Below are 25366 nucleotides of genomic sequence, written 5' to 3' on the forward strand. Positions count from 1 at the left end.
TCACTTTGTTCCTCCGTAGAGCTAATGAAAAAAAAATGCAAAAATGAGCGCAGAAACGAAAGAAAAAAAGTATCGAGTGCATTTCACAACGAACCTCACGCCTTTTGCGAGTGAGCACGTGCCCAAAACATTAACCGTAACGATGGGATTCCCGTCCAACGTCGGACAGTTTCCCGAGCAGCAAAAAAAAATTAAAAAGGAGGGGTGCAACACGAGGACTTCCCAGGAGGTCACCCATCCTAGTACTACTCTCGCCCAAGCACGCTTAACTTCGGAGTTCTGATGGGATCCGGTGCATTAGTGCTGGTATGATCGCACCCGTCAACCTTTGCGCTCGAATTCACTTTGTTCCTCCGTAGAGCTAATGAAAAAAAAATGCAAAAATGAGCGCAGAAACGAAAGAAAAAAAGTATCGAGTGCATTTCACAACGAACCTTACGCCTTTTGCGAGTGAGCACGTGCCCAAAACATTAACCGTAACGATGGGATTCCCGTCCAACGTCGGACAGTTTCCCGAGCAGCAAAAAAAAATTAAAAAGGAGGGGTGCAACACGAGGACTTCCCAGGAGGTCACCCATCCTAGTACTACTCTCGCCCAAGCACGCTTAACTTCGGAGTTCTGATGGGATCCGGTGCATTAGTGCTGGTATGATCGCACCCGTCAACCTTTGCGCTCGAATTCACTTTGTTCCTCCGTAGAGCTAATGAAAAAAAAATGCAAAAATGATCGCAGAAACGAAAGAAAAAAAGTATCGAGTGCATAGCACGTGCCCAAAACATTAACCGTAACGATGGGATTCCCGTCCAACGTCGGACAGTTTCCCGAGCAGCAAAAAAAATTAAAAAGGAGGGGTGCAACACGAGGACTTCCCAGGAGGTCACCCATCCTAGTACTACTCTCGCCCAAGCACGCTTAACTTCGGAGTTCTGATGGGATCCGGTGCATTAGTGCTGGTATGATCGCACCCGTCAACCTTTGCGCTCGAATTCACTTTGTTCCTCCGTAGAGCTAATGAAAAAAAAATGCAAAAATGAGCGCAGAAACGAAAGAAAAAAAGTATCGAGTGCATTTCACAACGAACCTCACGCCTTTTGCGAGTGAGCACGTGCCCAAAACATTAACCGTAACGATGGGATTCCCGTCCAACGTCGGACAGTTTCCCGAGCAGCAAAAAAAAATTAAAAAGGAGGGGTGCAACACGAGGACTTCCCAGGAGGTCACCCATCCTAGTACTACTCTCGCCCAAGCACGCTTAACTTCGGAGTTCTGATGGGATCCGGTGCATTAGTGCTGGTATGATCGCACCCGTCAACCTTTGCGCTCGAATTCACTTTGTTCCTCCGTAGAGCTAATGAAAAAAAAATGCAAAAATGAGCGCAGAAACGAAAGAAAAAAAGTATCGAGTGCATTTCACAACGAACCTCACGCCTTTTGCGAGTGAGCACGTGCCCAAAACATTAACCGTAACGATGGGATTCCCGTCCAACGTCGGACAGTTTCCCGAGCAGCAAAAAAAAATTAAAAAGGAGGGGTGCAACACGAGGACTTCCCAGGAGGTCACCCATCCTAGTACTACTCTCGCCCAAGCACGCTTAACTTCGGAGTTCTGATGGGATCCGGTGCATTAGTGCTGGTATGATCGCACCCGTCAACCTTTGCGCTCGAATTCACTTTGTTCCTCCGTAGAGCTAATGAAAAAAAAATGCAAAAATGAGCGCAGAAACGAAAGAAAAAAAGTATCGAGTGCATTTCACAACGAACCTTACGCCTTTTGCGAGTGAGCACGTGCCCAAAACATTAACCGTAACGATGGGATTCCCGTCCAACGTCGGACAGTTTCCCGAGCAGCAAAAAAAAATTAAAAAGGAGGGGTGCAACACGAGGACTTCCCAGGAGGTCACCCATCCTAGTACTACTCTCGCCCAAGCACGCTTAACTTCGGAGTTCTGATGGGATCCGGTGCATTAGTGCTGGTATGATCGCACCCGTCAACCTTTGCGCTCGAATTCACTTTGTTCCTCCGTAGAGCTAATGAAAAAAAAATGCAAAAATGAGCGCAGAAACGAAAGAAAAAAAGTATCGAGTGCATTTCACAACGAACCTTACGCCTTTTGCGAGTGAGCACGTGCCCAAAACATTAACCGTAACGATGGGATTCCCGTCCAACGTCGGACAGTTTCCCGAGCAGCAAAAAAAAATTAAAAAGGAGGGGTGCAACACGAGGACTTCCCAGGAGGTCACCCATCCTAGTACTACTCTCGCCCAAGCACGCTTAACTTCGGAGTTCTGATGGGATCCGGTGCATTAGTGCTGGTATGATCGCACCCGTCAACCTTTGCGCTCGAATTCACTTTGTTCCTCCGTAGAGCTAATGAAAAAAAAATGCAAAAATGATCGCAGAAACGAAAGAAAAAAGTATCGAGTGCATAGCACGTGCCCAAAACATTAACCGTAACGATCGGATTCCCGTCCAACGTCGGACAGTTTCCCGAGCAGCAAAAAAAAATTAAAAAGGAGGGGTGCAACACGAGGACTTCCCAGGAGGTCACCCATCCTAGTACTACTCTCGCCCAAGCACGCTTAACTTCGGAGTTCTGATGGGATCCGGTGCATTAGTGCTGGTATGATCGCACCCGTCAACCTTTGCGCTCGAATTCACTTTGTTCCTCCGTAGAGCTAATGAAAAAAAAATGCAAAAATGAGCGCAGAAACGAAAGAAAAAAAAATCGAGTGCATTTCACAACGAACCTTACGCCTTTTGCGAGTGAGCACGTGCCCAAAACATTAACCGTAACGATGGGATTCCCGTCCAACGTCGGACAGTTTCCCGAGCAGCAAAAAAAAATTAAAAAGGAGGGGTGCAACACGAGGACTTCCCAGGAGGTCACCCATCCTAGTACTACTCTCGCCCAAGCACGCTTAACTTCGGAGTTCTGATGGGATCCGGTGCATTAGTGCTGGTATGATCGCACCCGTCAACCTTTGCGCTCGAATTCACTTTGTTCCTCCGTAGAGCTAATGAAAAAAAAATGCAAAAATGAGCGCAGAAACGAAAGAAAAAAAGTATCGAGTGCATTTCACAACGAACCTTACGCCTTTTGCGAGTGAGCACGTGCCCAAAACATTAACCGTAACGATGGGATTCCCGTCCAACGTCGGACAGTTTCCCGAGCAGCAAAAAAAAATTAAAAAGGAGGGGTGCAACACGAGGACTTCCCAGGAGGTCACCCATCCTAGTACTACTCTCGCCCAAGCACGCTTAACTTCGGAGTTCTGATGGGATCCGGTGCATTAGTGCTGGTATGATCGCACCCGTCAACCTTTGCGCTCGAATTCACTTTGTTCCTCCGTAGAGCTAATGAAAAAAAAATGCAAAAATGATCGCAGAAACGAAAGAAAAAAAGTATCGAGTGCATAGCACGTGCCCAAAACATTAACCGTAACGATCGGATTCCCGTCCAACGTCGGACAGTTTCCCGAGCAGCAAAAAAAAATTAAAAAGGAGGGGTGCAACACGAGGACTTCCCAGGAGGTCACCCATCCTAGTACTACTCTCGCCCAAGCACGCTTAACTTCGGAGTTCTGATGGGATCCGGTGCATTAGTGCTGGTATGATCGCACCCGTCAACCTTTGCGCTCGAATTCACTTTGTTCCTCCGTAGAGCTAATGAAAAAAAAATGCAAAAATGAGCGCAGAAACGAAAGAAAAAAAATCGAGTGCATTTCACAACGAACCTTACGCCTTTTGCGAGTGAGCACGTGCCCAAAACATTAACCGTAACGATGGGATTCCCGTCCAACGTCGGACAGTTTCCCGAGCAGCAAAAAAAATTAAAAAGGAGGGGTGCAACACGAGGACTTCCCAGGAGGTCACCCATCCTAGTACTACTCTCGCCCAAGCACGCTTAACTTCGGAGTTCTGATGGGATCCGGTGCATTAGTGCTGGTATGATCGCACCCGTCAACCTTTGCGCTCGAATTCACTTTGTTCCTCCGTAGAGCTAATGAAAAAAAAATGCAAAAATGATCGCAGAAACGAAAGAAAAAAAGTATCGAGTGCATAGCACGTGCCCAAAACATTAACCGTAACGATGGGATTCCCGTCCAACGTCGGACAGTTTCCCGAGCAGCAAAAAAAATTAAAAAGGAGGGGTGCAACACGAGGACTTCCCAGGAGGTCACCCATCCTAGTACTACTCTCGCCCAAGCACGCTTAACTTCGGAGTTCTGATGGGATCCGGTGCATTAGTGCTGGTATGATCGCACCCGTCAACCTTTGCGCTCGAATTCACTTTGTTCCTCCGTAGAGCTAATGAAAAAAAAATGCAAAAATGAGCGCAGAAACGAAAGAAAAAAAGTATCGAGTGCATTTCACAACGAACCTTACGCCTTTTGCGAGTGAGCACGTGCCCAAAACATTAACCGTAACGATGGGATTCCCGTCCAACGTCGGACAGTTTCCCGAGCAGCAAAAAAAAATTAAAAAGGAGGGGTGCAACACGAGGACTTCCCAGGAGGTCACCCATCCTAGTACTACTCTCGCCCAAGCACGCTTAACTTCGGAGTTCTGATGGGATCCGGTGCATTAGTGCTGGTATGATCGCACCCGTCAACCTTTGCGCTCGAATTCACTTTGTTCCTCCGTAGAGCTAATGAAAAAAAATGCAAAAATGAGCGCAGAAACGAAAGAAAAAAAGTATCGAGTGCATTTCACAACGAACCTTACGCCTTTTGCGAGTGAGCACGTGCCCAAAACATTAACCGTAACGATGGGATTCCCGTCCAACGTCGGACAGTTTCCCGAGCAGCAAAAAAAAATTAAAAAGGAGGGGTGCAACACGAGGACTTCCCAGGAGGTCACCCATCCTAGTACTACTCTCGCCCAAGCACGCTTAACTTCGGAGTTCTGATGGGATCCGGTGCATTAGTGCTGGTATGATCGCACCCGTCAACCTTTGCGCTCGAATTCACTTTGTTCCTCCGTAGAGCTAATGAAAAAAAAATGCAAAAATGAGCGCAGAAACGAAAGAAAAAAGTATCGAGTGCATTTCACAACGAACCTCACGCCTTTTGCGAGTGAGCACGTGCCCAAAACATTAACCGTAACGATGGGATTCCCGTCCAACGTCGGACAGTTTCCCGAGCAGCAAAAAAAAATTAAAAAGGAGGGGTGCAACACGAGGACTTCCCAGGAGGTCACCCATCCTAGTACTACTCTCGCCCAAGCACGCTTAACTTCGGAGTTCTGATGGGATCCGGTGCATTAGTGCTGGTATGATCGCACCCGTCAACCTTTGCGCTCGAATTCACTTTGTTCCTCCGTAGAGCTAATGAAAAAAAAATGCAAAAATGAGCGCAGAAACGAAAGAAAAAAAGTATCGAGTGCATTTCACAACGAACCTTACGCCTTTTGCGAGTGAGCACGTGCCCAAAACATTAACCGTAACGATGGGATTCCCGTCCAACGTCGGACAGTTTCCCGAGCAGCAAAAAAAATTAAAAAGGAGGGGTGCAACACGAGGACTTCCCAGGAGGTCACCCATCCTAGTACTACTCTCGCCCAAGCACGCTTAACTTCGGAGTTCTGATGGGATCCGGTGCATTAGTGCTGGTATGATCGCACCCGTCAACCTTTGCGCTCGAATTCACTTTGTTCCTCCGTAGAGCTAATGAAAAAAAAATGCAAAAATGAGCGCAGAAACGAAAGAAAAAAGTATCGAGTGCATTTCACAACGAACCTTACGCCTTTTGCGAGTGAGCACGTGCCCAAAACATTAACCGTAACGATGGGATTCCCGTCCAACGTCGGACAGTTTCCCGAGCAGCAAAAAAAAATTAAAAGGAGGGGTGCAACACGAGGACTTCCCAGGAGGTCACCCATCCTAGTACTACTCTCGCCCAAGCACGCTTAACTTCGGAGTTCTGATGGGATCCGGTGCATTAGTGCTGGTATGATCGCACCCGTCAACCTTTGCGCTCGAATTCACTTTGTTCCTCCGTAGAGCTAATGAAAAAAAAATGCAAAAATGAGCGCAGAAACGAAAGAAAAAAGTATCGAGTGCATTTCACAACGAACCTTACGCCTTTTGCGAGTGAGCACGTGCCCAAAACATTAACCGTAACGATGGGATTCCCGTCCAACGTCGGACAGTTTCCCGAGCAGCAAAAAAAAATTAAAAAGGAGGGGTGCAACACGAGGACTTCCCAGGAGGTCACCCATCCTAGTACTACTCTCGCCCAAGCACGCTTAACTTCGGAGTTCTGATGGGATCCGGTGCATTAGTGCTGGTATGATCGCACCCGTCAACCTTTGCGCTCGAATTCACTTTGTTCCTCCGTAGAGCTAATGAAAAAAAAATGCAAAAATGAGCGCAGAAACGAAAGAAAAAAAGTATCGAGTGCATTTCACAACGAACCTCACGCCTTTTGCGAGTGAGCACGTGCCCAAAACATTAACCGTAACGATGGGATTCCCGTCCAACGTCGGACAGTTTCCCGAGCAGCAAAAAAAAATTAAAAAGGAGGGGTGCAACACGAGGACTTCCCAGGAGGTCACCCATCCTAGTACTACTCTCGCCCAAGCACGCTTAACTTCGGAGTTCTGATGGGATCCGGTGCATTAGTGCTGGTATGATCGCACCCGTCAACCTTTGCGCTCGAATTCACTTTGTTCCTCCGTAGAGCTAATGAAAAAAAAATGCAAAAATGAGCGCAGAAACGAAAGAAAAAAGTATCGAGTGCATTTCACAACGAACCTTACGCCTTTTGCGAGTGAGCACGTGCCCAAAACATTAACCGTAACGATGGGATTCCCGTCCAACGTCGGACAGTTTCCCGAGCAGCAAAAAAAATTAAAAAGGAGGGGTGCAACACGAGGACTTCCCAGGAGGTCACCCATCCTAGTACTACTCTCGCCCAAGCACGCTTAACTTCGGAGTTCTGATGGGATCCGGTGCATTAGTGCTGGTATGATCGCACCCGTCAACCTTTGCGCTCGAATTCACTTTGTTCCTCCGTAGAGCTAATGAAAAAAAAATGCAAAAATGAGCGCAGAAACGAAAGAAAAAAAGTATCGAGTGCATTTCACAACGAACCTTACGCCTTTTGCGAGTGAGCACGTGCCCAAAACATTAACCGTAACGATGGGATTCCCGTCCAACGTCGGACAGTTTCCCGAGCAGCAAAAAAAATTAAAAAGGAGGGGTGCAACACGAGGACTTCCCAGGAGGTCACCCATCCTAGTACTACTCTCGCCCAAGCACGCTTAACTTCGGAGTTCTGATGGGATCCGGTGCATTAGTGCTGGTATGATCGCACCCGTCAACCTTTGCGCTCGAATTCACTTTGTTCCTCCGTAGAGCTAATGAAAAAAAAATGCAAAAATGATCGCAGAAACGAAAGAAAAAAAGTATCGAGTGCATAGCACGTGCCCAAAACATTAACCGTAACGATGGATTCCCGTCCAACGTCGGACAGTTTCCCGAGCAGCAAAAAAAATTAAAAGGAGGGGTGCAACACGAGGACTTCCCAGGAGGTCACCCATCCTAGTACTACTCTCGCCCAAGCACGCTTAACTTCGGAGTTCTGATGGGATCCGGTGCATTAGTGCTGGTATGATCGCACCCGTCAACCTTTGCGCTCGAATTCACTTTGTTCCTCCGTAGAGCTAATGAAAAAAAAATGCAAAAATGAGCGCAGAAACGAAAGAAAAAAAGTATCGAGTGCATTTCACAACGAACCTCACGCCTTTTGCGAGTGAGCACGTGCCCAAAACATTAACCGTAACGATGGGATTCCCGTCCAACGTCGGACAGTTTCCCGAGCAGCAAAAAAAAATTAAAAAGGAGGGGTGCAACACGAGGACTTCCCAGGAGGTCACCCATCCTAGTACTACTCTCGCCCAAGCACGCTTAACTTCGGAGTTCTGATGGGATCCGGTGCATTAGTGCTGGTATGATCGCACCCGTCAACCTTTGCGCTCGAATTCACTTTGTTCCTCCGTAGAGCTAATGAAAAAAAATGCAAAAATGAGCGCAGAAACGAAAGAAAAAAAGTATCGAGTGCATTTCACAACGAACCTTACGCCTTTTGCGAGTGAGCACGTGCCCAAAACATTAACCGTAACGATGGGATTCCCGTCCAACGTCGGACAGTTTCCCGAGCAGCAAAAAAAATTAAAAAGGAGGGGTGCAACACGAGGACTTCCCAGGAGGTCACCCATCCTAGTACTACTCTCTCGCCCAAGCACGCTTAACTTCGGAGTTCTGATGGGATCCGGTGCATTAGTGCTGGTATGATCGCACCCGTCAACCTTTGCGCTCGAATTCACTTTGTTCCTCCGTAGAGCTAATGAAAAAAAAATGCAAAAATGAGCGCAGAAACGAAAGAAAAAAAGTATCGAGTGCATTTCACAACGAACCTTACGCCTTTTGCGAGTGAGCACGTGCCCAAAACATTAACCGTAACGATGGGATTCCCGTCCAACGTCGGACAGTTTCCCGAGCAGCAAAAAAAAATTAAAAAGGAGGGGTGCAACACGAGGACTTCCCAGGAGGTCACCCATCCTAGTACTACTCTCGCCCAAGCACGCTTAACTTCGGAGTTCTGATGGGATCCGGTGCATTAGTGCTGGTATGATCGCACCCGTCAACCTTTGCGCTCGAATTCACTTTGTTCCTCCGTAGAGCTAATGAAAAAAAAATGCAAAAATGAGCGCAGAAACGAAAGAAAAAAAGTATCGAGTGCATTTCACAACGAACCTTACGCCTTTTGCGAGTGAGCACGTGCCCAAAACATTAACCGTAACGATGGATTCCCGTCCAACGTCGGACAGTTTCCCGAGCAGCAAAAAAAATTAAAAAGGAGGGGTGCAACACGAGGACTTCCCAGGAGGTCACCCATCCTAGTACTACTCTCGCCCAAGCACGCTTAACTTCGGAGTTCTGATGGGATCCGGTGCATTAGTGCTGGTATGATCGCACCCGTCAACCTTTGCGCTCGAATTCACTTTGTTCCTCCGTAGAGCTAATGAAAAAAAAATGCAAAAATGAGCGCAGAAACGAAAGAAAAAAAGTATCGAGTGCATTTCACAACGAACCTTACGCCTTTTGCGAGTGAGCACGTGCCCAAAACATTAACCGTAACGATGGGATTCCCGTCCAACGTCGGACAGTTTCCCGAGCAGCAAAAAAAATTAAAAAGGAGGGGTGCAACACGAGGACTTCCCAGGAGGTCACCCATCCTAGTACTACTCTCGCCCAAGCACGCTTAACTTCGGAGTTCTGATGGGATCCGGTGCATTAGTGCTGGTATGATCGCACCCGTCAACCTTTGCGCTCGAATTCACTTTGTTCCTCCGTAGAGCTAATGAAAAAAAAATGCAAAAATGAGCGCAGAAACGAAAGAAAAAAAGTATCGAGTGCATTTCACAACGAACCTTACGCCTTTTGCGAGTGAGCACGTGCCCAAAACATTAACCGTAACGATGGGATTCCCGTCCAACGTCGGACAGTTTCCCGAGCAGCAAAAAAAAATTAAAAAGGAGGGGTGCAACACGAGGACTTCCCAGGAGGTCACCCATCCTAGTACTACTCTCTCGCCCAAGCACGCTTAACTTCGGAGTTCTGATGGGATCCGGTGCATTAGTGCTGGTATGATCGCACCCGTCAACCTTTGCGCTCGAATTCACTTTGTTCCTCCGTAGAGCTAATGAAAAAAAAATGCAAAAATGAGCGCAGAAACGAAAGAAAAAAAGTATCGAGTGCATTTCACAACGAACCTTACGCCTTTTGCGAGTGAGCACGTGCCCAAAACATTAACCGTAACGATGGGATTCCCGTCCAACGTCGGACAGTTTCCCGAGCAGCAAAAAAAAATTAAAAGGAGGGGTGCAACACGAGGACTTCCCAGGAGGTCACCCATCCTAGTACTACTCTCGCCCAAGCACGCTTAACTTCGGAGTTCTGATGGGATCCGGTGCATTAGTGCTGGTATGATCGCACCCGTCAACCTTTGCGCTCGAATTCACTTTGTTCCTCCGTAGAGCTAATGAAAAAAAAATGCAAAAATGAGCGCAGAAACGAAAGAAAAAAAGTATCGAGTGCATTTCACAACGAACCTCACGCCTTTTGCGAGTGAGCACGTGCCCAAAACATTAACCGTAACGATGGGATTCCCGTCCAACGTCGGACAGTTTCCCGAGCAGCAAAAAAAAATTAAAAAGGAGGGGTGCAACACGAGGACTTCCCAGGAGGTCACCCATCCTAGTACTACTCTCGCCCAAGCACGCTTAACTTCGGAGTTCTGATGGGATCCGGTGCATTAGTGCTGGTATGATCGCACCCGTCAACCTTTGCGCTCGAATTCACTTTGTTCCTCCGTAGAGCTAATGAAAAAAAAATGCAAAAATGAGCGCAGAAACGAAAGAAAAAAGTATCGAGTGCATAGCACGTGCCCAAAACATTAACCGTAACGATGGGATTCCCGTCCAACGTCGGACAGTTTCCCGAGCAGCAAAAAAAAATTAAAAGGAGGGGTGCAACACGAGGACTTCCCAGGAGGTCACCCATCCTAGTACTACTCTCGCCCAAGCACGCTTAACTTCGGAGTTCTGATGGGATCCGGTGCATTAGTGCTGGTATGATCGCACCCGTCAACCTTTGCGCTCGAATTCACTTTGTTCCTCCGTAGAGCTAATGAAAAAAAATGCAAAAATGAGCGCAGAAACGAAAGAAAAAAGTATCGAGTGCATTTCACAACGAACCTTACGCCTTTTGCGAGTGAGCACGTGCCCAAAACATTAACCGTAACGATGGGATTCCCGTCCAACGTCGGACAGTTTCCCGAGCAGCAAAAAAAAATTAAAAAGGAGGGGTGCAACACGAGGACTTCCCAGGAGGTCACCCATCCTAGTACTACTCTCGCCCAAGCACGCTTAACTTCGGAGTTCTGATGGGATCCGGTGCATTAGTGCTGGTATGATCGCACCCGTCAACCTTTGCGCTCGAATTCACTTTGTTCCTCCGTAGAGCTAATGAAAAAAAAATGCAAAAATGAGCGCAGAAACGAAAGAAAAAAGTATCGAGTGCATTTCACAACGAACCTTACGCCTTTTGCGAGTGAGCACGTGCCCAAAACATTAACCGTAACGATGGGATTCCCGTCCAACGTCGGACAGTTTCCCGAGCAGCAAAAAAAATTAAAAAGGAGGGGTGCAACACGAGGACTTCCCAGGAGGTCACCCATCCTAGTACTACTCTCGCCCAAGCACGCTTAACTTCGGAGTTCTGATGGGATCCGGTGCATTAGTGCTGGTATGATCGCACCCGTCAACCTTTGCGCTCGAATTCACTTTGTTCCTCCGTAGAGCTAATGAAAAAAAATGCAAAAATGAGCGCAGAAACGAAAGAAAAAAGTATCGAGTGCATTTCACAACGAACCTTACGCCTTTTGCGAGTGAGCACGTGCCCAAACATTAACCGTAACGATGGATTCCCGTCCAACGTCGGACAGTTTCCCGAGCAGCAAAAAAAATTAAAAAGGAGGGGTGCAACACGAGGACTTCCCAGGAGGTCACCCATCCTAGTACTACTCTCGCCCAAGCACGCTTAACTTCGGAGTTCTGATGGGATCCGGTGCATTAGTGCTGGTATGATCGCACCCGTCAACCTTTGCGCTCGAATTCACTTTGTTCCTCCGTAGAGCTAATGAAAAAAAAATGCAAAAATGAGCGCAGAAACGAAAGAAAAAAGTATCGAGTGCATTTCACAACGAACCTTACGCCTTTTGCGAGTGAGCACGTGCCCAAAACATTAACCGTAACGATGGGATTCCCGTCCAACGTCGGACAGTTTCCCGAGCAGCAAAAAAAATTAAAAAGGAGGGGTGCAACACGAGGACTTCCCAGGAGGTCACCCATCCTAGTACTACTCTCGCCCAAGCACGCTTAACTTCGGAGTTCTGATGGGATCCGGTGCATTAGTGCTGGTATGATCGCACCCGTCAACCTTTGCGCTCGAATTCACTTTGTTCCTCCGTAGAGCTAATGAAAAAAAAAATGCAAAAATGAGCGCAGAAACGAAAGAAAAAAAGTATCGAGTGCATTTCACAACGAACCTTACGCCTTTTGCGAGTGAGCACGTGCCCAAAACATTAACCGTAACGATGGGATTCCCGTCCAACGTCGGACAGTTTCCCGAGCAGCAAAAAAAAATTAAAAAGGAGGGGTGCAACACGAGGACTTCCCAGGAGGTCACCCATCCTAGTACTACTCTCGCCCAAGCACGCTTAACTTCGGAGTTCTGATGGGATCCGGTGCATTAGTGCTGGTATGATCGCACCCGTCAACCTTTGCGCTCGAATTCACTTTGTTCCTCCGTAGAGCTAATGAAAAAAAAATGCAAAAATGAGCGCAGAAACGAAAGAAAAAAAGTATCGAGTGCATTTCACAACGAACCTTACGCCTTTTGCGAGTGAGCACGTGCCCAAAACATTAACCGTAACGATGGGATTCCCGTCCAACGTCGGACAGTTTCCCGAGCAGCAAAAAAAATTAAAAAGAGGGGTGCAACACGAGGACTTCCCAGGAGGTCACCCATCCTAGTACTACTCTCGCCCAAGCACGCTTAACTTCGGAGTTCTGATGGGATCCGGTGCATTAGTGCTGGTATGATCGCACCCGTCAACCTTTGCGCTCGAATTCACTTTGTTCCTCCGTAGAGCTAATGAAAAAAAATGCAAAAATGAGCGCAGAAACGAAAGAAAAAAGTATCGAGTGCATTTCACAACGAACCTTACGCCTTTTGCGAGTGAGCACGTGCCCAAAACATTAACCGTAACGATGGGATTCCCGTCCAACGTCGGACAGTTTCCCGAGCAGCAAAAAAAAATTAAAAAGGAGGGGTGCAACACGAGGACTTCCCAGGAGGTCACCCATCCTAGTACTACTCTCGCCCAAGCACGCTTAACTTCGGAGTTCTGATGGGATCCGGTGCATTAGTGCTGGTATGATCGCACCCGTCAACCTTTGCGCTCGAATTCACTTTGTTCCTCCGTAGAGCTAATGAAAAAAAAATGCAAAAATGAGCGCAGAAACGAAAGAAAAAAAGTATCGAGTGCATTTCACAACGAACCTTACGCCTTTTGCGAGTGAGCACGTGCCCAAAACATTAACCGTAACGATGGGATTCCCGTCCAACGTCGGACAGTTTCCCGAGCAGCAAAAAAAAATTAAAAAGGAGGGGTGCAACACGAGGACTTCCCAGGAGGTCACCCATCCTAGTACTACTCTCGCCCAAGCACGCTTAACTTCGGAGTTCTGATGGGATCCGGTGCATTAGTGCTGGTATGATCGCACCCGTCAACCTTTGCGCTCGAATTCACTTTGTTCCTCCGTAGAGCTAATGAAAAAAAAATGCAAAAATGAGCGCAGAAACGAAAGAAAAAAGTATCGAGTGCATTTCACAACGAACCTTACGCCTTTTGCGAGTGAGCACGTGCCCAAACATTAACCGTAACGATGGATTCCCGTCCAACGTCGGACAGTTTCCCGAGCAGCAAAAAAAAATTAAAAAGGAGGGGTGCAACACGAGGACTTCCCAGGAGGTCACCCATCCTAGTACTACTCTCGCCCAAGCACGCTTAACTTCGGAGTTCTGATGGGATCCGGTGCATTAGTGCTGGTATGATCGCACCCGTCAACCTTTGCGCTCGAATTCACTTTGTTCCTCCGTAGAGCTAATGAAAAAAAAATGCAAAAATGAGCGCAGAAACGAAAGAAAAAAGTATCGAGTGCATTTCACACACGAACCTTACGCCTTTTGCGAGTGAGCACGTGCCCAAACATTAACCGTAACGATGGGATTCCCGTCCAACGTCGGACAGTTTCCCGAGCAGCAAAAAAAAATTAAAAAGGAGGGGTGCAACACGAGGACTTCCCAGGAGGTCACCCATCCTAGTACTACTCTCGCCCAAGCACGCTTAACTTCGGAGTTCTGATGGGATCCGGTGCATTAGTGCTGGTATGATCGCACCCGTCAACCTTTGCGCTCGAATTCACTTTGTTCCTCCGTAGAGCTAATGAAAAAAAAATGCAAAAATGAGCGCAGAAACGAAAGAAAAAAGTATCGAGTGCATTTCACAACGAACCTTACGCCTTTTGCGAGTGAGCACGTGCCCAAAACATTAACCGTAACGATGGGATTCCCGTCCAACGTCGGACAGTTTCCCGAGCAGCAAAAAAATTAAAAAGGAGGGGTGCAACACGAGGACTTCCCAGGAGGTCACCCATCCTAGTACTACTCTCGCCCAAGCACGCTTAACTTCGGAGTTCTGATGGGATCCGGTGCATTAGTGCTGGTATGATCGCACCCGTCAACCTTTGCGCTCGAATTCACTTTGTTCCTCCTCCGTAGAGCTAATGAAAAAAAATGCAAAAATGAGCGCAGAAACGAAAGAAAAAAGTATCGAGTGCATTTCACAACGAACCTTACGCCTTTTGCGAGTGAGCACGTGCCCAAAACATTAACCGTAACGATGGGATTCCCGTCCAACGTCGGACAGTTTCCCGAGCAGCAAAAAAAATTAAAAAGGAGGGGTGCAACACGAGGACTTCCCAGGAGGTCACCCATCCTAGTACTACTCTCACTCTCTCGCCCAGCACGCTTAACTTCGGAGTTCTGATGGGATCCGGTGCATTAGTGCTGGTATGATCGCACCCGTCAACCTTTGCGCTCGAATTCACTTTGTTCCTCCGTAGAGCTAATGAAAAAAAAAGCAAAAATGAGCGCAGAAACGAAAGAAAAAAGTATCGAGTGCATTTCACAACGACCTTACGCCTTTTGCGAGTGAGCACGTGCCCAAAACATTAACCGTAACGATGGGATTCCCGTCCAACGTCGGACAGTTTCCCGAGCAGCAAAAAAAAATTAAAAAGGAGGGGTGCAACACGAGGACTTCCCAGGAGGTCACCCATCCTAGTACTACTCTCTCGCCCAAGCACGCTTAACTTCGGAGTTCTGATGGGATCCGGTGCATTAGTGCTGGTATGATCGCACCCGTCAACCTTTGCGCTCGAATTCACTTTGTTCCTCCGTAGAGCTAATGAAAAAAAATGCAAAAATGAGCGCAGAAACGAAAGAAAAAAGTATCGAGTGCATTTCACAACGAACCTTACGCCTTTTGCGAGTGAGCACGTGCCCAAAACATTAACCGTAACGATGGATTCCCGTCCAACGTCGGACAGTTTCCCGAGCAGCAAAAAAAAATTAAAAGGAGGGGTGCAACACGAGGACTTCCCAGGAGGTCACCCATCCTAGTACTACTCTCGCCCAAGCACGCTTAACTTCGGAGTTCTGATGGGATCCGGTGCATTAGTGCTGGTATGATCGCACCCGTCAACCTTTGCGCTCGAATTCACTTTGTTCCTCCGTAGAGCTAATGAAAAAAAAATGCAAAAATGAGCGCAGAAACGAAAGAAAAAAGTATCGAGTGCATTTCACACGAACCTTACGCCTTTTGCGAGTGAGCACGTGCCCAAAACATTAACCGTAACGATGGGATTCCCGTCCAACGTCGGACATTTTCCCGAGCAGCAAAAAAAAATTAAAAAGGAGGGGTGCAACACGAGGACTTCCCAGGAGGTCACCCATCCTAGTACTACTCTCGCCCAAGCACGCTTAACTTCGGAGTTCTGATGGGATCCGGTGCATTAGTGCTGGTATGATCGCACCCGTCAACCTTTGCGCTCGAATTCACTTTGTTCCTCCGTAGAGCTAATGAAAAAAAAATGCAAAAATGAGCGCAGAAACGAAAAAAAAAGTATCGAGCCTTTTGCGAGTGAGCACGTGCCCAAAACATTAACCGTAACGATGGGATTCCCGTCCAACGTCGGACAGTTTCCCGAGCAGCAAAAAAAAATTAAAAAGGAGGGGTGCAACACGAGGACTTCCCAGGAGGTCACCCATCCTAGTACTACTCTCGCCCAAGCACGCTTAACTTCGGAGTTCTGATGGGATCCGGTGCATTAGTGCTGGTATGATCGCACCCTCAACCTTTGCGCTCGAATTCACTTTGTTCCTCCGTAGAGCTAATGAAAAAAAAATGCAAAAATGATCGCAGAAACGAAAGAAAAAAAGTATCGAGTGCATAGCACGTGCCAAAACATTAACCGTAACGATGGGATTCCCGTCCAACGTCGGACAGTTTCCCGAGCAGCAAAAAAAAATTAAAAAGGAGGGGTGCAACACGAGGACTTCCCAGAGGTCACCCATCCTAGTACTACTCTCCCCACTCAAGCACGCTTAACTTCGGAGTTCTGATGGGATCCGGTGCATTAGTGCTGGTATGATCGCACCCGTCAACCTTTGCGCTCGAATTCACTTTGTTCCTCCGTAGAGCTAATGAAAAAAAATGCAAAAATGAGCGCAGAAACGAAAGAAAAAAAGTATCGAGTGCATTTCACACACGAACCTTACGCCTTTTGCGAGTGAGCACGTGCCCAAAACATTAACCGTAACGATGGGATTCCCGTCCAACGTCGGACAGTTTCCCGAGCAGCAAAAAAAAATTAAAAAGGAGGGGTGCAACACGAGGACTTCCCAGGAGGTCACCCATCCTAGTACTACTCTCGCCCAAGCACGCTTAACTTCGGAGTTCTGATGGGATCCGGTGCATTAGTGCTGGTATGATCGCACCAGTCAACCTTTGCGCTCGAATTCACTTTGTTCCTCCGTAGAGCTAATGAAAAAAAAATGCAAAAATGAGCGCAGAAACGAAAGAAAGAAAGTATCGCCTTTTGCGAGTGAGCACGTGCCCAAAACATTAACCGTAACGATGGGATTCCCGTCCAACGTCGGACAGTTTCCGAGCAGCAAAAAAAATTTAAAAGGAGGGGTGCAACACGAGGACTTCCCAGGAGGTCACCCATCCTAGTACTACTCTCGCCCAGCAACACGCTTAACTTCGGAGTTCTGATGGGATCCGGTGCATTAGTGCTGGTATGATCGCACCCGTCAACCTTTGCGCTCGAATTCACTTTGTTCCTCCGTAGAGCTAATGAAAAAAAAATGCAAAAATGATCGCAGAAACGAAAGAAAAAAGTATCGAGTGCATAGCACGTGCCCAAAACATTAACCGTAACGATGGGATTCCCGTCCAACGTCGGACAGTTTCCCGAGCAGCAAAAAAAAATTAAAAGGAGGGGTGCAACACGAGGACTTCCCAGGAGGTCACCCATCCTAGTACTACTCTCGCCCAAGCACGCTTAACTTCGGAGTTCTGATGGGATCCGGTGCATTAGTGCTGGTGATCGCACCCGTCAACCTTTGCGCTCGAATTCACTTTGTTCCTCCGTAGAGCTAATGAAAAAAAAATGCAAAAATGAGCGCAGAAACGAAAGAAAAAAAAAAAGTATCGAGTGCATTTCACAACGACCTTACGCCTTTGCGAGTGAGCACGTGCCCAAAACATTAACCGTAACGATGGGATTCCCGTCCAACGTCGGACAGTTTCCCGAGCAGCAAAAAAAAATTAAAAAGGAGGGGTGCAACACGAGGACTTCCCAGGAGGTCACCCATCCTAGTACTACTCTCGCCCAAGCACGCTTAACTTCGGAGTTCTGATGGGATCCGGTGCATTAGTGCTGGTATGATCGCACCCGTCAACCTTTGCGCTCGAATTCACTTTGTTCCTCCGTAGAGCTAATGAAAAAAAATGCAAAAATGAGCGCAGAAACAAGAAAAAAAGTATCGAGTGCATTTCACAACAGAACTTACGCCTTTTGCGAGTGAGCACGCACGTGCCCAAAACATTAACCGTAACGATGGATTCCCGTCCAACGTCGGACAGTTTCCCGAGCAGCAAAAAAAATTAAAAAGGAGGGGTGCAACACGAGGACTTCCCAGGAGGTCACCCATCCTAGTACTACTCTCGCCCAAGCACGCTTAACTTCGGAGTTCTGATGGGATCCGGTGCATTAGTGCTGGTATGATCGCACCCGTCAACCTTTGCGCTCGAATTCACTTTGTTCCTCCGTAGAGCTAATGAAAAAAAAATGCAAAAATGAGCGCAGAAACGAAAGAAAAAAGTATCGAGTGCATTTCACAACGAACCTTACGCCTTTTGCGAGTGAGCACGTGCCCAAAACATTAACCGTAACGATGGGATTCCCGTCCAACGTCGGACAGTTTCCCGAGCAGCAAAAAAAATTAAAAGGAGGGGTGCAACACGAGGACTTCCCAGGAGGTCACCCATCCTAGTACTACTCTCGCCCAAGCACGCTTAACTTCGGAGTTCTGATGGGATCCGGTGCATTAGTGCTGGTATGATCGCACCCGTCAACCTTTGCGCTCGATTCACTTTGTTCCTCCTTTGTTCCTCGTAAGCTAATGAAAAAAAAATGCAAAAATGAGCGCAGAAACGAAAGAAAAAGTATCGAGTGCATTTCACACGAACCTTACGCCTTTTGCGAGTGAGCACGTGCCCAAAACATTAACCGTAACGATGGATTCCCGTCCAACGTCGGACAGTTTCCCGAGCAGCAAAAAAAAATTAAAAAGGAGGGGTGCAACACGAGGACTTCCCAGGAGGTCACCCATCCTAGTACTACTCTCTCTCGCCCAAGCACGCTTAACTTCGGAGTTCTGATGGGATCCGGTGCATTAGTGCTGGTATGATCGCACCCGTCAACCTTTGCGCTCGAATTCACTTTGTTCCTCCGTAGAGCTAATGAAAAAAAAATGCAAAAATGAGCGCAGAAACGAAAGAAAAAAGTATCGAGTGCATTTCACAACGAACTTACGCCTTTTGCGAGTGAGCACGTGCCCAAAACATTAACCGTAACGATGGGATTCCCGTCCAACGTCGGACAGTTTCCCGAGCAGCAAAAAAAAATTAAAAAGAGGGGTGCAACACGAGGACTTCCCAGGAGGTCACCCATCCTAGTACTACTCTCACTCTCGCCCAAGCACGCTTAACTTCGGAGTTCTGATGGGATCCGGTGCATTAGTGCTGGTATGATCGCACCCGTCAACCTTTGCGCTCGAATTCACTTTGTTCCTCCGTAGAGCTAATGAAAAAAAATGCAAAAATGATCGCAGAAACGAAAGAAAAAAAGTATCGAGTGCATAGCACGTGCCCAAAACATTAACCGTAACGATCGGATTCCCGTCCAACGTCGGACAGTTTCCCGAGCAGCAAAAAAAAATTAAAAAGGAGGGGTGCAACACGAGGACTTCCCAGGAGGTCACCCATCTAGTACTAGTACTACTCTCATCGCAGCACGCTTAACTTCGGAGTTCTGATGGGATCCGGTGCATTAGTGCTGGTATGATCGCACCCGTCAACCTTTGCGCTCGAATTCACTTTGTTCCTCCGTAGAGCTAATGAAAAAAAATGCAAAATGAGCGCAGAAACGAAAGAAAAAAGTATCGAGTGCATTTCACAACGAACCTTACGCCTTTTGCGAGTGAGCACGTGCCCAAAACATTAACCGTAACGATGGATTCCCGTCCAACGTCGGACAGTTTCCCGAGCAGCAAAAAAAATTAAAAAGGAGGGGTGCAACACGAGGACTTCCCAGGAGGTCACCCATCCTAGTACTACTCTCTACTCTCTCGCCCAAGCACGCTTAACTTCGGAGTTCTGATGGGATCCGTGCATTAGTGCTGGTATGATCGCACCCGTCAACCTTTGCGCTCGAATTCACTTTGTTCCTCCGTAGAGCTAATGAAAAAAAAATGCAAAAATGAGCGCAGAAACGAAAGAAAAAAGTATCGAGTGCATTTCACAACGAACCTTACGCCTTTTGCGAGTGAGCACGTGCCCAAAACATTAACCGTAACGATGGGATTCCCGTCCAACGTCGGACAGTTTCCCGAGCAGCAAAAAAAAATAAAAAGGAGGGGTGCAACACGAGGACTTCCCAGGAGGTCACCCATCCTAGTACTACTCTCGCCCAAGCACGCTTAACTTCGGAGTTCTGATGGGATCCGGTGCATTAGTGCTGGTATGATCGCACCCGTCAACCTTTGCGCTCGAATTCACTTTGTTCCTCCGTAGAGCTAATGAAAAAAAAATGCAAAAATGAGCGCAGAAACGAAAGAAAAAAGTATCGAGTGCATTTCACAACGAACCTTACGCCTTTTGCGAGTGAGCACGTGCCCAAAACATTAACCGTAACGATGGATTCCCGTCCAACGTCGGACAGTTTCCCGAGCAGCAAAAAAAAAATTAAAAAGGAGGGGTGCAACACGAGGACTTCCCAGGAGGTCACCCATCCTAGTACTACTCTCGCCCAAGCACGCTTAACTTCGGAGTTCTGATGGGATCCGGTGCATTAGTGCTGGTATGATCGCACCCGTCAACCTTTGCGCTCGAATTCACTTTGTTCCTCCGTAGAGCTAATGAAAAAAAAATGCAAAAATGATCGCAGAAACGAAAAAAAAAAAACAAGTATCGAGTGCATAGCACGTGCCCAAAACATTAACCGTAACGATCGGATTCCCGTCCAACGTCGGACAGTTTCCCGAGCAGCAAAAAAAAATTAAAAAGGAGGGGTGCAACACGAGGACTTCCCAGGAGGTCACCCATCCTAGTACTACTCACTCTCTCGCCCAAGCACGCTTAACTTCGGAGTTCTGATGGGATCCGGTGCATTAGTGCTGGTATGATCGCACCCGTCAACCTTTGCGCTCGAATTCACTTTGTTCCTCCGTAGAGCTAATGAAAAAAAAATGCAAAAATGAGCGCAGAAACGAAAGAAAAAAAGTATCGAGTGCATTTCACAACGAACCTTACGCCTTTTGCGAGTGAGCACGTGCCCAAACATTAACCGTAACGATGGATTCCCGTCCAACGTCGGACAGTTTCCCGAGCAGCAAAAAAAAATTAAAAAGGAGGGGTGCAACACGAGGACTTCCCAGGAGGTCACCCATTAGTACTACTCTCTCCCCCAAGCACGCTTAACTTCGGAGTTCTGATGGGATCCGGTGCATTAGTGCTGGTATGATCGCACCCGTCAACCTTTGCGCTCGAATTCACTTTGTTCCTCCGTAGAGCTAATGAAAAAAAATGCAAAAATGAGCGCAGAACGAAAGAAAAAAAGTATCGAGTGCATTTCACACACGAACCTTACGCCTTTTGCGAGTGAGCACGTGCCCAAAACATTAACCGTAACGATGGATTCCCGTCCAACGTCGGACAGTTTCCCGAGCAGCAAAAAAAAATTAAAAAGGAGGGGTGCAACACGAGGACTTCCCAGGAGGTCACCCATCCTAGTAGTACTACTCTCACTCTCGCCCAAGCACTTTAACTTCGGAGTTCTGATGGGATCCGGTGCATTAGTGCTGGTATGATCGCACCCGTCAACCTTTGCGCTCGAATTCACTTTGTTCCTCCTCCGTAGAGCTAATGAAAAAAAATGCAAAAATAGCGCAGAAACGAAAGAAAAAAAAAAAAAAAGTATCGAGTGCATAGCACGTGCCCAAAACATTAACCGTAACGATCGGATTCCCGTCCAACGTCGGACAGTTTCCCGAGCAGCAAAAAAAAATTAAAAAGGAGGGGTGCAACACGAGGACTTCCCAGGAGGTCACCCATCCTAGTACTACTCTCGCCCAAGCACGCTTAACTTCGGAGTTCTGATGGGATCCGGTGCATTAGTGCTGGTATGATCGCACCCGTCAACCTTTGCGCTCGAATTCACTTTGTTCCTCCGTAGAGCTAATGAAAAAAAAATGCAAAAATGAGCGCAGAAACGAAAGAAAAAGTATCGAGTGCATTTCACCAACGAACCTACGCCTTTTGCGAGTGAGCACGTGCCCAAACATTAACCGTAACGATGGGATTCCCGTCCAACGTCGGACAGTTTCCCGAGCAGCAAAAAAAATTAAAAAGGAGGGTGCACACACGAGGACTTCCCAGGAGGTCACCCATCCTAGTACTACTCTCCTCTCAACACACTTAACTTCGGAGTTCTGATGGGATCCGGTGCATTAGTGCTGGTATGATCGCACCCGTCAACCTTTGCGCTCGAATTCACTTTGTTCCTCCGTAGAGCTAATGAAAAAAAATGCAAAAATGAGCGCAGAAACGAAAGAAAAAAAGTATCGAGTGCATTTCACAACGAACCTTACGCCTTTTGCGAGTGAGCACGTGCCCAAAACATTAACCGTAACGATCGGGATTCCCGTCCAACGTCGGACAGTTTCCCGAGCAGCAAAAAAAAATTAAAAGGAGGGGTGCAACACGAGGACTTCCCAGGAGGTCACCCATCCTAGTACTACTCTCGCCCAAGCACGCTTAACTTCGGAGTTCTGATGGGATCCGGTGCATTAGTGCTGGTATGATCGCACCCGTCAACCTTTGCGCTCGAATTCACTTTGTTCCTCCTAGAGCTAATGAAAAAAAAATGCAAAAATGAGCGCAGAAACGAAAGAAAAAAGTATCGAGTGCATTTCACAACGAACCTTACGCCTTTGCGAGTGAGCACGTGCCCAAAACATTAACCGTAACGATGGATTCCCGTCCAACGTCGGACAGTTTCCCGAGCAGCAAAAAAAATTAAAAGGAGGGGGCAACACGAGGACTTCCCAGGAGGTCACCCATCCTAGTACTACTCTCGCCCAAGCACGCTTAACTTCGGAGTTCTGATGGGATCCGGTGCATTAGTGCTGGTATGATCGCACCCGTCAACCTTTGCGCTCGAATTCACTTTGTTCCTCCGTAGAGCTAATGAAAAAAAAATGCAAAAATGATCGCAGAAACGAAAGAAAAAAGTATCGAGTGCATAGCACGTGCCCAAAACATTAACCGTAACGATGGATTCCCGTCCAACGTCGGACAGTTTCCCGAGCAGCAAAAAAAATTAAAAGGAGGGGTGCAACACGAGGACTTCCCAGGAGGTCACCCATCCTAGTACTACTCTCGCCCAAGCACGCTAACTTCGGAGTTCTGATGGGATCCGGTGCATTAGTGCTGGTATGATCGCACCCGTCAACCTTTGCGCTCGAATTCACTTTGTTCCTCCTCGTAGAGCTATGAAAAAAAATGCAAAAATGAGCGCAGAAACGAAAGAAAAAGTATCGAGTGCATTTCACACACGAACTTTACGCCTTTTGCGAGTGAGCACGTGCCCAAAACATTAACCGTAACGATGGATTCCCGTCCAACGTCGGACAGTTTCCCGAGCAGCAAAAAAAAATTAAAAAGGAGGGTGCAACACGAGGACTTCCCAGGAGGTCACCCATCCTAGTACTACTCTCGCCAAGCACAGCTTAACTTCGGAGTTCTGATGGGATCCGGTGCATTAGTGCTGGTATGATCGCACCCGTCAACCTTTGTGCTCGAATTCACTTTGTTCCTCCGTAGAGCTAATGAAAAAAAATGCAAAATATCGCAGAAACGAAAAAAAAAGTATCGAGTGCATAGCACGTGCCCAAAACATTAACCGTAACGATCGGATTCCCGTCCAACGTCGGACAGTTTCCCGAGCAGCAAAAAAAAATTAAAAAGGAGGGTGCAACACGAGGACTTCCCAGGAGGTCACCCATCCTAGTACTACTCTCGCCCGCAAGCACGCTTACTTCGAGTTCTGATGGGATCCGGTGCATTAGTGCTGGTATGATCGCACCCGTCAACCTTTGCGCTCGAATTCACTTTGTTTCCTCCGTAGAGCTAATGAAAAAAAAATGCAAAAATGAGCGCAGAAACGAAGAAAAAAAGTATCGAGTGCATTTCAACGAACCTTACGCCTTTTGCGAGTGAGCACGTGCCCAAAACATTAACCGTAACGATCGGATTCCCGTCCAACGTCGGACAGTTTCCCGAGCAGCAAAAAAATTAAAAAGGAGGGGTGCAACGAGGACTTTCCCAGGAGGTCACCCATCCTAGTACTACTCTCTCGCCCAAGCACGCTTAACTTCGGAGTTCTGATGGGATCCGGTGCATTAGTGCTGGTATGATCGCACCCGTCAACCTTTGCGCTCGAATTCACTTTGTTCCTCCGTAGAGCTAATGAAAAAAAAATGCAAAATGAGCGCAGAAACGAAAGAAAAAAGTATCGAGTGCATTTCACCACGAACTTACGCCTTTTGCGAGTGAGCACGTGCCAAAACATTAACCGTAACGATGGGATTCCCGTCCAACGTCGGACAGTTTCCCGAGCAGCAAAAAAATTAAAAAGGAGGGGTGCAACACGAGGACTTCCCAGGAGGTCACCCATCCTAGTACTACTCTCGCCCAGCACGCTTAACTTCGGAGTTCTGATGGGATCCGGTGCATTAGTGCTGGTATGATCGCACCCGTCAACCTTTGCGCTCGAATTCACTTTGTTCCTCCGTAGAGCTAATGAAAAAAAAAGCAAAAATGATCGCAGAAACGAAAGAAAAAAGTATCGAGTGCATAGCACGTGCCCAAACATTAACCGTAACGATGGGATTCCCGTCCAACGTCGGACAGTTTCCCGAGCAGCAAAAAAAATTAAAAAGGAGGGGTGCAACACGAGACTTCCCAGGAGGTCACCCATCCTAGTACTACTCTCGCCCAAGCACGCTTAACTTCGGATTCTGATGGGATCCGGTGCATTAGTGCTGGTATGATCGCACCCGTCAACCTTTGCGCTCGAATTCACTTTGTTCCTCCGTAGAGCTAATGAAAAAAAAATGCAAAAATGAGCGCAGAAACGAAAGAAAAAAGTATCGAGTGCATTTCACAACGAACCTTACGCCTTTTGCGAGTGAGCACGTGCCCAAAACATTAACCGTAACGATGGGATTCCCGTCCAACGTCGGACAGTTTCCCGAGCAGCAAAAAAAAAATTAAAAGGAGGGGTGCAACACGAGGACTTTCCCAGGAGGTCACCCATCCTAGTACTACTCTCGCCCAAGCACGCTTAACTTCGGAGTTCTGATGGGATCCGGTGCATTAGTGCTGGTATGATCGCACCCGTCAACCTTTGCGCTCGAATTCACTTTGTTCCTCCGTAGAGCTAATGAAAAAAAAATGCAAAAATGAGCGCAGAAACGAAAGAAAAAAGTATCGAGTGCATTTCACAACGAACCTTACGCTTTTGCGAGTGAGCCGTGCCCAAAACATTAACCGTAACGATGGATTCCCGTCCAAACGTCGGACAGTTTCCCGAGCAGCAAAAAAAATTAAAAAGGAGGGTGCAACACGAGGACTTCCCAGGAGGTCACCCATCCTAGTACTACTCTCGCCCAAACACGCTTAACTTCGGAGTTCTGATGGGATCCGGTGCATTAGTGCTGGTATGATCGCACCCGTCAACCTTTGCGCTCGAATTCACTTTGTTCCTCCGTAGAGCTAATGAAAAAAAAATGCAAAATGAGCGCAGAAACGAAAGAAAAAAGT

At 47.4% G+C, this 25366-nt stretch overlaps 71 non-coding genes and 5 pseudogenes across 71 annotated transcripts; all 76 read right to left on the reverse strand.

The window, feature by feature from the left end:
• Nucleotides 1-201: 201 nt before the first annotated feature.
• LOC116191081 lies at nt 202-320 on the reverse strand. Its single transcript, XR_004153198.1, has one exon. It is a non-coding gene; the product is annotated as a 5S ribosomal RNA (ribosomal RNA).
• A 221-nt stretch (nt 321-541) lies between these two features.
• Nucleotides 542-660, reverse strand: LOC116191083. Its single transcript, XR_004153199.1, has one exon. It is a non-coding gene; the product is annotated as a 5S ribosomal RNA (ribosomal RNA).
• Nucleotides 661-849: 189 nt separating this feature from the next.
• Nucleotides 850-968, reverse strand: LOC116191084. Its single transcript, XR_004153200.1, has one exon. It is a non-coding gene; the product is annotated as a 5S ribosomal RNA (ribosomal RNA).
• Nucleotides 969-1189: 221 nt separating this feature from the next.
• LOC116191085 lies at nt 1190-1308 on the reverse strand. The gene has a single exon (XR_004153201.1). It is a non-coding gene; the product is annotated as a 5S ribosomal RNA (ribosomal RNA).
• Nucleotides 1309-1529: 221 nt separating this feature from the next.
• LOC116191086 lies at nt 1530-1648 on the reverse strand. The gene has a single exon (XR_004153202.1). It is a non-coding gene; the product is annotated as a 5S ribosomal RNA (ribosomal RNA).
• Nucleotides 1649-1869: 221 nt separating this feature from the next.
• LOC116191087 lies at nt 1870-1988 on the reverse strand. The gene has a single exon (XR_004153203.1). It is a non-coding gene; the product is annotated as a 5S ribosomal RNA (ribosomal RNA).
• Nucleotides 1989-2209: 221 nt separating this feature from the next.
• LOC116191088 lies at nt 2210-2328 on the reverse strand. The gene has a single exon (XR_004153204.1). It is a non-coding gene; the product is annotated as a 5S ribosomal RNA (ribosomal RNA).
• A 189-nt stretch (nt 2329-2517) lies between these two features.
• Nucleotides 2518-2636, reverse strand: LOC116191089. Its single transcript, XR_004153205.1, has one exon. It is a non-coding gene; the product is annotated as a 5S ribosomal RNA (ribosomal RNA).
• Nucleotides 2637-2856: 220 nt separating this feature from the next.
• On the reverse strand, nt 2857-2975 carry LOC116191091. The gene has a single exon (XR_004153207.1). It is a non-coding gene; the product is annotated as a 5S ribosomal RNA (ribosomal RNA).
• Nucleotides 2976-3196: 221 nt separating this feature from the next.
• LOC116191092 lies at nt 3197-3315 on the reverse strand. The gene has a single exon (XR_004153208.1). It is a non-coding gene; the product is annotated as a 5S ribosomal RNA (ribosomal RNA).
• Nucleotides 3316-3505: 190 nt separating this feature from the next.
• Nucleotides 3506-3624, reverse strand: LOC116191094. Its single transcript, XR_004153209.1, has one exon. It is a non-coding gene; the product is annotated as a 5S ribosomal RNA (ribosomal RNA).
• Nucleotides 3625-3842: 218 nt separating this feature from the next.
• Nucleotides 3843-3961, reverse strand: LOC116191095. The gene has a single exon (XR_004153210.1). It is a non-coding gene; the product is annotated as a 5S ribosomal RNA (ribosomal RNA).
• A 189-nt stretch (nt 3962-4150) lies between these two features.
• LOC116191096 lies at nt 4151-4269 on the reverse strand. The gene has a single exon (XR_004153211.1). It is a non-coding gene; the product is annotated as a 5S ribosomal RNA (ribosomal RNA).
• Nucleotides 4270-4490: 221 nt separating this feature from the next.
• LOC116191097 lies at nt 4491-4609 on the reverse strand. Its single transcript, XR_004153212.1, has one exon. It is a non-coding gene; the product is annotated as a 5S ribosomal RNA (ribosomal RNA).
• A 220-nt stretch (nt 4610-4829) lies between these two features.
• Nucleotides 4830-4948, reverse strand: LOC116191098. Its single transcript, XR_004153213.1, has one exon. It is a non-coding gene; the product is annotated as a 5S ribosomal RNA (ribosomal RNA).
• A 220-nt stretch (nt 4949-5168) lies between these two features.
• Nucleotides 5169-5287, reverse strand: LOC116191099. The gene has a single exon (XR_004153214.1). It is a non-coding gene; the product is annotated as a 5S ribosomal RNA (ribosomal RNA).
• Nucleotides 5288-5507: 220 nt separating this feature from the next.
• LOC116191100 lies at nt 5508-5626 on the reverse strand. The gene has a single exon (XR_004153215.1). It is a non-coding gene; the product is annotated as a 5S ribosomal RNA (ribosomal RNA).
• Nucleotides 5627-5845: 219 nt separating this feature from the next.
• LOC116191101 lies at nt 5846-5964 on the reverse strand. The gene has a single exon (XR_004153216.1). It is a non-coding gene; the product is annotated as a 5S ribosomal RNA (ribosomal RNA).
• Nucleotides 5965-6184: 220 nt separating this feature from the next.
• Nucleotides 6185-6303, reverse strand: LOC116191103. The gene has a single exon (XR_004153218.1). It is a non-coding gene; the product is annotated as a 5S ribosomal RNA (ribosomal RNA).
• Nucleotides 6304-6524: 221 nt separating this feature from the next.
• LOC116191104 lies at nt 6525-6643 on the reverse strand. The gene has a single exon (XR_004153219.1). It is a non-coding gene; the product is annotated as a 5S ribosomal RNA (ribosomal RNA).
• A 219-nt stretch (nt 6644-6862) lies between these two features.
• LOC116191105 lies at nt 6863-6981 on the reverse strand. The gene has a single exon (XR_004153220.1). It is a non-coding gene; the product is annotated as a 5S ribosomal RNA (ribosomal RNA).
• A 220-nt stretch (nt 6982-7201) lies between these two features.
• On the reverse strand, nt 7202-7320 carry LOC116191106. The gene has a single exon (XR_004153221.1). It is a non-coding gene; the product is annotated as a 5S ribosomal RNA (ribosomal RNA).
• Nucleotides 7321-7507: 187 nt separating this feature from the next.
• LOC116191107 lies at nt 7508-7626 on the reverse strand. Its single transcript, XR_004153222.1, has one exon. It is a non-coding gene; the product is annotated as a 5S ribosomal RNA (ribosomal RNA).
• Nucleotides 7627-7847: 221 nt separating this feature from the next.
• LOC116191108 lies at nt 7848-7966 on the reverse strand. The gene has a single exon (XR_004153223.1). It is a non-coding gene; the product is annotated as a 5S ribosomal RNA (ribosomal RNA).
• Nucleotides 7967-8185: 219 nt separating this feature from the next.
• LOC116191146 lies at nt 8186-8306 on the reverse strand. The gene has a single exon (XR_004153260.1). It is a non-coding gene; the product is annotated as a 5S ribosomal RNA (ribosomal RNA).
• A 221-nt stretch (nt 8307-8527) lies between these two features.
• LOC116191109 lies at nt 8528-8646 on the reverse strand. The gene has a single exon (XR_004153224.1). It is a non-coding gene; the product is annotated as a 5S ribosomal RNA (ribosomal RNA).
• A 219-nt stretch (nt 8647-8865) lies between these two features.
• LOC116191110 lies at nt 8866-8984 on the reverse strand. The gene has a single exon (XR_004153225.1). It is a non-coding gene; the product is annotated as a 5S ribosomal RNA (ribosomal RNA).
• Nucleotides 8985-9204: 220 nt separating this feature from the next.
• On the reverse strand, nt 9205-9323 carry LOC116191111. Its single transcript, XR_004153226.1, has one exon. It is a non-coding gene; the product is annotated as a 5S ribosomal RNA (ribosomal RNA).
• Nucleotides 9324-9544: 221 nt separating this feature from the next.
• LOC116191147 lies at nt 9545-9665 on the reverse strand. Its single transcript, XR_004153261.1, has one exon. It is a non-coding gene; the product is annotated as a 5S ribosomal RNA (ribosomal RNA).
• A 220-nt stretch (nt 9666-9885) lies between these two features.
• On the reverse strand, nt 9886-10004 carry LOC116191112. Its single transcript, XR_004153227.1, has one exon. It is a non-coding gene; the product is annotated as a 5S ribosomal RNA (ribosomal RNA).
• A 221-nt stretch (nt 10005-10225) lies between these two features.
• On the reverse strand, nt 10226-10344 carry LOC116191114. The gene has a single exon (XR_004153229.1). It is a non-coding gene; the product is annotated as a 5S ribosomal RNA (ribosomal RNA).
• A 188-nt stretch (nt 10345-10532) lies between these two features.
• Nucleotides 10533-10651, reverse strand: LOC116191115. Its single transcript, XR_004153230.1, has one exon. It is a non-coding gene; the product is annotated as a 5S ribosomal RNA (ribosomal RNA).
• A 219-nt stretch (nt 10652-10870) lies between these two features.
• On the reverse strand, nt 10871-10989 carry LOC116191116. The gene has a single exon (XR_004153231.1). It is a non-coding gene; the product is annotated as a 5S ribosomal RNA (ribosomal RNA).
• A 219-nt stretch (nt 10990-11208) lies between these two features.
• LOC116191117 lies at nt 11209-11327 on the reverse strand. The gene has a single exon (XR_004153232.1). It is a non-coding gene; the product is annotated as a 5S ribosomal RNA (ribosomal RNA).
• A 216-nt stretch (nt 11328-11543) lies between these two features.
• LOC116191118 lies at nt 11544-11662 on the reverse strand. The gene has a single exon (XR_004153233.1). It is a non-coding gene; the product is annotated as a 5S ribosomal RNA (ribosomal RNA).
• A 219-nt stretch (nt 11663-11881) lies between these two features.
• LOC116191120 lies at nt 11882-12000 on the reverse strand. Its single transcript, XR_004153234.1, has one exon. It is a non-coding gene; the product is annotated as a 5S ribosomal RNA (ribosomal RNA).
• A 222-nt stretch (nt 12001-12222) lies between these two features.
• LOC116191121 lies at nt 12223-12341 on the reverse strand. The gene has a single exon (XR_004153235.1). It is a non-coding gene; the product is annotated as a 5S ribosomal RNA (ribosomal RNA).
• Nucleotides 12342-12560: 219 nt separating this feature from the next.
• Nucleotides 12561-12679, reverse strand: LOC116191122. Its single transcript, XR_004153236.1, has one exon. It is a non-coding gene; the product is annotated as a 5S ribosomal RNA (ribosomal RNA).
• A 219-nt stretch (nt 12680-12898) lies between these two features.
• Nucleotides 12899-13017, reverse strand: LOC116191123. The gene has a single exon (XR_004153237.1). It is a non-coding gene; the product is annotated as a 5S ribosomal RNA (ribosomal RNA).
• Nucleotides 13018-13238: 221 nt separating this feature from the next.
• LOC116191124 lies at nt 13239-13357 on the reverse strand. Its single transcript, XR_004153238.1, has one exon. It is a non-coding gene; the product is annotated as a 5S ribosomal RNA (ribosomal RNA).
• A 218-nt stretch (nt 13358-13575) lies between these two features.
• Nucleotides 13576-13694, reverse strand: LOC116191126. Its single transcript, XR_004153240.1, has one exon. It is a non-coding gene; the product is annotated as a 5S ribosomal RNA (ribosomal RNA).
• A 220-nt stretch (nt 13695-13914) lies between these two features.
• Nucleotides 13915-14033, reverse strand: LOC116191127. The gene has a single exon (XR_004153241.1). It is a non-coding gene; the product is annotated as a 5S ribosomal RNA (ribosomal RNA).
• A 218-nt stretch (nt 14034-14251) lies between these two features.
• LOC116191128 lies at nt 14252-14370 on the reverse strand. Its single transcript, XR_004153242.1, has one exon. It is a non-coding gene; the product is annotated as a 5S ribosomal RNA (ribosomal RNA).
• A 221-nt stretch (nt 14371-14591) lies between these two features.
• Nucleotides 14592-14717, reverse strand: LOC116191163 (annotated as a pseudogene).
• A 218-nt stretch (nt 14718-14935) lies between these two features.
• LOC116191149 lies at nt 14936-15056 on the reverse strand. Its single transcript, XR_004153263.1, has one exon. It is a non-coding gene; the product is annotated as a 5S ribosomal RNA (ribosomal RNA).
• A 217-nt stretch (nt 15057-15273) lies between these two features.
• On the reverse strand, nt 15274-15392 carry LOC116191129. The gene has a single exon (XR_004153243.1). It is a non-coding gene; the product is annotated as a 5S ribosomal RNA (ribosomal RNA).
• A 219-nt stretch (nt 15393-15611) lies between these two features.
• LOC116191130 lies at nt 15612-15730 on the reverse strand. The gene has a single exon (XR_004153244.1). It is a non-coding gene; the product is annotated as a 5S ribosomal RNA (ribosomal RNA).
• Nucleotides 15731-15926: 196 nt separating this feature from the next.
• On the reverse strand, nt 15927-16045 carry LOC116191131. Its single transcript, XR_004153245.1, has one exon. It is a non-coding gene; the product is annotated as a 5S ribosomal RNA (ribosomal RNA).
• Nucleotides 16046-16233: 188 nt separating this feature from the next.
• Nucleotides 16234-16354, reverse strand: LOC116191164. Its single transcript, XR_004153274.1, has one exon. It is a non-coding gene; the product is annotated as a 5S ribosomal RNA (ribosomal RNA).
• A 221-nt stretch (nt 16355-16575) lies between these two features.
• On the reverse strand, nt 16576-16694 carry LOC116191141. Its single transcript, XR_004153255.1, has one exon. It is a non-coding gene; the product is annotated as a 5S ribosomal RNA (ribosomal RNA).
• A 194-nt stretch (nt 16695-16888) lies between these two features.
• LOC116191156 lies at nt 16889-17009 on the reverse strand. Its single transcript, XR_004153269.1, has one exon. It is a non-coding gene; the product is annotated as a 5S ribosomal RNA (ribosomal RNA).
• A 188-nt stretch (nt 17010-17197) lies between these two features.
• On the reverse strand, nt 17198-17314 carry LOC116191151. The gene has a single exon (XR_004153265.1). It is a non-coding gene; the product is annotated as a 5S ribosomal RNA (ribosomal RNA).
• A 223-nt stretch (nt 17315-17537) lies between these two features.
• On the reverse strand, nt 17538-17656 carry LOC116191132. The gene has a single exon (XR_004153246.1). It is a non-coding gene; the product is annotated as a 5S ribosomal RNA (ribosomal RNA).
• A 220-nt stretch (nt 17657-17876) lies between these two features.
• On the reverse strand, nt 17877-17995 carry LOC116191133. The gene has a single exon (XR_004153247.1). It is a non-coding gene; the product is annotated as a 5S ribosomal RNA (ribosomal RNA).
• A 218-nt stretch (nt 17996-18213) lies between these two features.
• On the reverse strand, nt 18214-18332 carry LOC116191134. The gene has a single exon (XR_004153248.1). It is a non-coding gene; the product is annotated as a 5S ribosomal RNA (ribosomal RNA).
• Nucleotides 18333-18557: 225 nt separating this feature from the next.
• Nucleotides 18558-18680, reverse strand: LOC116191154. The gene has a single exon (XR_004153268.1). It is a non-coding gene; the product is annotated as a 5S ribosomal RNA (ribosomal RNA).
• A 218-nt stretch (nt 18681-18898) lies between these two features.
• LOC116191157 lies at nt 18899-19023 on the reverse strand (annotated as a pseudogene).
• A 189-nt stretch (nt 19024-19212) lies between these two features.
• On the reverse strand, nt 19213-19336 carry LOC116191167. Its single transcript, XR_004153276.1, has one exon. It is a non-coding gene; the product is annotated as a 5S ribosomal RNA (ribosomal RNA).
• A 216-nt stretch (nt 19337-19552) lies between these two features.
• Nucleotides 19553-19679, reverse strand: LOC116191165 (annotated as a pseudogene).
• Nucleotides 19680-19898: 219 nt separating this feature from the next.
• LOC116191135 lies at nt 19899-20017 on the reverse strand. The gene has a single exon (XR_004153249.1). It is a non-coding gene; the product is annotated as a 5S ribosomal RNA (ribosomal RNA).
• Nucleotides 20018-20237: 220 nt separating this feature from the next.
• LOC116191137 lies at nt 20238-20356 on the reverse strand. Its single transcript, XR_004153251.1, has one exon. It is a non-coding gene; the product is annotated as a 5S ribosomal RNA (ribosomal RNA).
• Nucleotides 20357-20550: 194 nt separating this feature from the next.
• On the reverse strand, nt 20551-20675 carry LOC116191158 (annotated as a pseudogene).
• A 219-nt stretch (nt 20676-20894) lies between these two features.
• On the reverse strand, nt 20895-21013 carry LOC116191162. The gene has a single exon (XR_004153273.1). It is a non-coding gene; the product is annotated as a 5S ribosomal RNA (ribosomal RNA).
• A 219-nt stretch (nt 21014-21232) lies between these two features.
• Nucleotides 21233-21359, reverse strand: LOC116191169 (annotated as a pseudogene).
• Nucleotides 21360-21558: 199 nt separating this feature from the next.
• On the reverse strand, nt 21559-21677 carry LOC116191138. Its single transcript, XR_004153252.1, has one exon. It is a non-coding gene; the product is annotated as a 5S ribosomal RNA (ribosomal RNA).
• Nucleotides 21678-21893: 216 nt separating this feature from the next.
• LOC116191166 lies at nt 21894-22013 on the reverse strand. Its single transcript, XR_004153275.1, has one exon. It is a non-coding gene; the product is annotated as a 5S ribosomal RNA (ribosomal RNA).
• A 220-nt stretch (nt 22014-22233) lies between these two features.
• Nucleotides 22234-22352, reverse strand: LOC116191139. Its single transcript, XR_004153253.1, has one exon. It is a non-coding gene; the product is annotated as a 5S ribosomal RNA (ribosomal RNA).
• Nucleotides 22353-22566: 214 nt separating this feature from the next.
• Nucleotides 22567-22685, reverse strand: LOC116191144. The gene has a single exon (XR_004153258.1). It is a non-coding gene; the product is annotated as a 5S ribosomal RNA (ribosomal RNA).
• Nucleotides 22686-22871: 186 nt separating this feature from the next.
• Nucleotides 22872-22989, reverse strand: LOC116191152. The gene has a single exon (XR_004153266.1). It is a non-coding gene; the product is annotated as a 5S ribosomal RNA (ribosomal RNA).
• Nucleotides 22990-23207: 218 nt separating this feature from the next.
• On the reverse strand, nt 23208-23326 carry LOC116191161. Its single transcript, XR_004153272.1, has one exon. It is a non-coding gene; the product is annotated as a 5S ribosomal RNA (ribosomal RNA).
• A 184-nt stretch (nt 23327-23510) lies between these two features.
• On the reverse strand, nt 23511-23629 carry LOC116191168. The gene has a single exon (XR_004153277.1). It is a non-coding gene; the product is annotated as a 5S ribosomal RNA (ribosomal RNA).
• Nucleotides 23630-23846: 217 nt separating this feature from the next.
• Nucleotides 23847-23966, reverse strand: LOC116191159. The gene has a single exon (XR_004153270.1). It is a non-coding gene; the product is annotated as a 5S ribosomal RNA (ribosomal RNA).
• Nucleotides 23967-24181: 215 nt separating this feature from the next.
• Nucleotides 24182-24299, reverse strand: LOC116191150. Its single transcript, XR_004153264.1, has one exon. It is a non-coding gene; the product is annotated as a 5S ribosomal RNA (ribosomal RNA).
• A 186-nt stretch (nt 24300-24485) lies between these two features.
• Nucleotides 24486-24602, reverse strand: LOC116191153. The gene has a single exon (XR_004153267.1). It is a non-coding gene; the product is annotated as a 5S ribosomal RNA (ribosomal RNA).
• A 220-nt stretch (nt 24603-24822) lies between these two features.
• LOC116191145 lies at nt 24823-24942 on the reverse strand. The gene has a single exon (XR_004153259.1). It is a non-coding gene; the product is annotated as a 5S ribosomal RNA (ribosomal RNA).
• Nucleotides 24943-25158: 216 nt separating this feature from the next.
• Nucleotides 25159-25277, reverse strand: LOC116191143. The gene has a single exon (XR_004153257.1). It is a non-coding gene; the product is annotated as a 5S ribosomal RNA (ribosomal RNA).
• Nucleotides 25278-25366: the final 89 nt, after the last annotated feature.

Source organism: Punica granatum, unplaced genomic scaffold (assembly GCF_007655135.1).
Source record: "Punica granatum isolate Tunisia-2019 unplaced genomic scaffold, ASM765513v2 Contig00576, whole genome shotgun sequence".
Lineage (NCBI taxonomy): Eukaryota > Viridiplantae > Streptophyta > Magnoliopsida > Myrtales > Lythraceae > Punica > Punica granatum.